The 3,817-nt window shown below is 44.5% G+C and overlaps 1 non-coding gene across 1 annotated transcript; it reads right to left on the bottom strand.

Moving 5' to 3' along the window:
• Window positions 1-3,135: 3,135 nt before the first annotated feature.
• Window positions 3,136-3,266, bottom strand: LOC115871497. Its single transcript, XR_004047342.1, has one exon. It is a non-coding gene; the product is annotated as a small nucleolar RNA SNORA30/SNORA37 family (small nucleolar RNA).
• Between the last annotated feature and the right edge of the window lie 551 nt (window positions 3,267-3,817).

The raw sequence follows: 3,817 nt of genomic DNA, 5'->3' as shown, positions 1-3,817 counted from the left end.
GACTGGTCTCCCAGACAACATGACAGGAAATATGTAAATCGAAGTCCCACCTTCCTTGCCTCTAAGGAGCACTCTGACCTTACTTCTCCATGACAGACCAGTTTATCCTTTTAGCAGTCCACGGTACGTTCAATAGTCCCCAGCACCACAATGAAAATGCCTGAATTCTTGTTTTCTTCTTTCAACACCCAACTCTCACATGCACAGGAGGTGTCATTGAAAAGGCCGTGGCTTGGATCAAGGGCACGTTAGTCTTCCGGGGTCACCTGCATACGCGCACCCAATTGCTGTGTGGGGTTGGAGACCATGCATGGTATGAGGGCAGGCTGAGTCATTCACGGCACTGCATCACCTGTCTGTGTTAGCGGTGCTTGGTTATATGACTTATTTAATGCCATGTGTTGACTCTAAGACTATCTGTGATGGTGAATACCTTAGATTTGACTAGGTAATGTGATCTTTTTTATTTGCTTTAAGTTAACTTTAGCCTGTAAGTGTAATGGAAAGGGCACCAAACTTGGACCCAAAAGGCTTGGGTTCATGTTTCGGCTTCGACATGAGGTTTGCTTCAGCAAATCTGAGGGCTGTAGATTCTTGATCTCTAAAACTGGGGCTCCTGCTCCCCCACTTTACTTGATTTAAACAGTGGCTAGCATTAATTGTGAAGGGCCTCGCCATGTTCTAAAAGGCTAGTCCCTTCTTGTATGTCTTCTAACTTGGATAGTCTTCTAAATTATCTTTCTCCTTTCTTATTGTGAGTTGCTTGTTGTGGGTTTCTTTCTTTAGTGTTTTGGGATTTTTTACCCCCACAGAGTATTTTTAATTCCCACCACCACGCCTCACCCCCTTTAGAACTTCCTCTTACTAGGAATTATAGGTTATCTCTTCCTCCGGGCTTTGCCTCAAGTTGTATAAAGTCTAAGCATTACTAAAACTACCAGTTTTTGGTCCCCCAGCATATTTGAAATTTTATTCAGCATATAAAAGCTGCCTCTTATGAAGGCCATCGGACACTTGGATAAATGCTCCGGCTTGTGCTGTGAGACTCCTAGCATGCTCCTCGGCTGTGCTACAGTCATCCCCTTAGAACACCCCACCTTGGCACAGCTCTGGCACACAGACTAAAAGAGGATTTAGCCATGATACTCCTTAGATCTTCTATGAATATAGCTGATCTGGGCCATTTGGGAACCAGAGTGAATTTTTAGGCATGAATTATCTGGTTAAGTTAGCCAGCTAAGTGGCAGCTGTCTCCTTTGCTCCGTGGACCCCATCCTGAATAATTGTTCTCTGGTTTCCATTCCCAAACAACAACTCACTGCATATTAGAGTGGTGCTTGAATGGAGCTATTTTTGCTGCTGATTCAAAGCTTCCTTACCACTGGTCAAAGGAGGTGCCCAGATCAAAACCCTTTAATTTAGTTGATTGGGGGCTTCCCTGGTTGATTTTGTGGAAGACATAAATACAGTCATGCATTAGTATTGTCCGTGAGTCAGTCTTTGAAAGAGGATGTTCTGATTTGGACATTGTGTGGACACCACATGGCACGCTAGCCCCATCTTTTCTATAAACTTTGCAAACAAGCCTCATGCCCTAGCAATCAGTGACAGTCAATGTGCTGAGAGAGATCCACTTTGTGTTTGACCCTCACATCATTAGCAGTTTCTTCATATCTCCTGCCTTTCTTAGCCTGATCGTTGAGTGTGACATGCATTCACTGATTTTCTGCCTGTGGTGGTATAACGGTTCCATGTTGGGCTATGATCAGAAAGGTCAGCAGTTCGAAACCACCAGCTGCTGTAGTGGAGAAAAGGGCTTTCTACTCCTGTATAGAGTTATAGTCTCAGAAAGCTATAGGGGGCAGTTGTGTGCTTTCCTATAGACCAGGGGTCCGCAAACTTTTTAAACAGGGGGCCAGTTCACTGTCCCTCAGATGATTGGAGGGCCGGACTATAGTTTAAAAAAAACGGAACAAATTCCTATGCACATTGCATGAGTCGGCTGCTAAGCAGGACGGCAGTGGTGGCAAAAACACCTGGCGGGCCGCATGTGGCCCACGGGCCGTAGTTTGAGGACCCCTGCTATAGAGTGACTCTGTGTCACCATCAGCTGGATGGTAGTGAGTTTGGTTTGGTGTGGTTCACTTGCTTACCACTTACTTGTTTCATGTTCAGGTCAATATTTTACCCTTGCCTCTCGTTACTACTACCACGGACACCAGTTTTGCTGCATTTGGGTGCCAAGATGCTGCTACCTACAGGTTGAAGGCATACACTTTTATACGAAGACGTTGCCGATAGAAACCACAGTACAGTCCGTACAGAAGCCAGTCACATAGCCATTTATTGTAACTACCAAGATAAAGACAATAGCTTCTATATGTCCTGTGCCATGATGTGCCTGGGGTCAGAATCACTTTGTGTGCAAGACACGTAACGACACACCCGTTGCGTGAAGAAAGTTGTTTTGTTTTCTACATTCTCTTCTCCAATAGAGATTTACTGATCTAATCTCACGGGGCCATGGACATATATGCAGGTTGGACACTGCCCACATGGCCATTAGGGTGGTACATGATTTAATAAAAAAGATTTTGGGAGTTGAAGACAGGATGCAGTTTTGTGAAGCCTTGGGAATGAATCTTAAATTCTGACCAAACATTTGTGCACTAATTGTCCCAACAAAATGGAAACTCCAGCTGTACAAATAATGACTTTTGTCTGAATGTTTCTGCCCTTCCCTTGTTTTTAGAACCACTGGGGGAATTGAATTATAAACAAGTAGCAGCACAGGGCGATGTTTCCTGTGTGAAGCAGAATGTAAAATGACTTGAATTTTGCAGAATTTTAGGCCACCCTTTCGTGTGGGGTCATGACCACTTTATGGAAGTAAAAAGAGATTTCGGTGTTTATTTTATTGTTTGGGTGTTTTTGTTTATTAAATGTCTGCTTCTCTGTTAGACCAGGTTGGAATACTGTGGTGCTTGTCATGTGTTCGTGGCCAGTGCAGTGTGCCCCTCTACACCTGGGGTGATAATTTCTTCTAGGAGAGTCAACATCAAACTAGTCCCAAAGAGTTGAGAATTAATGATTTCCCCTCCAAAAGTCCAACTGTTCTTTTTTTTTTTTTTTCCTCTTTGTCCCATTGATTGACAGCTGCCACTGGCACAGATCCAGGGCAAGGATGCAATCAAAGGGTTTTTTTCTCAGCACCAGCTACCAAATCCCGGCCCCACCGCCTGGGGAAGGGCCTGTGAAAGTGCTTAAGTCCAGCTGTTCTATGAGGCTCTTCAGCTCCGTTTTCCTCTCACGCCCCCCTCCCGTTCCTGTGTTCTGGAATTGCTGCAGCATCCCACAGACACTCCTGAATGTTTGTTGAGATGTCTCATGGGGTGGTGGGTGCTGTTCAGTCAAAAATCTGAAAATCGGCAGATGTTGGGTCGAGAAAACACACTCTACTTGGCTTCTGCCAGTGATGAGATCACACCCCCTGCTTCTCAGAGAGCACTTTTTATACGAAATGGGATGGCATTGTAGGGAATCCTGTTCATAATTACAGCCTAATCCTGTCAATATCTTTCCTGACCTTCTTACCAGACTCATATAGGGAAAGGTCTTTGGGGGGGGAGTTAAAATAAATATCAGTAGCTCAACTAAATATGACCCTTCAGCTTTTTATTGATAATCCAAATATAATAATCTCTTCTCCACCCCTGGACTGTATCTTACTTATGCACATATGACCTGGGACCTCAGACAGGATGTTTCCTGTAGACATGGGCATCCTCCTAATCTTGGTCAGCCACTTTTCCCCAGG

This window comes from Echinops telfairi, unplaced genomic scaffold, assembly GCF_000313985.2.
Source record: "Echinops telfairi isolate 266 unplaced genomic scaffold, ASM31398v2 ScPeMD7_5868;HRSCAF=6743_0, whole genome shotgun sequence".
Taxonomy (NCBI): Eukaryota; Metazoa; Chordata; class Mammalia; order Afrosoricida; family Tenrecidae; genus Echinops; species Echinops telfairi.
This window is presented reverse-complemented; position numbering and strand designations above follow the sequence as displayed.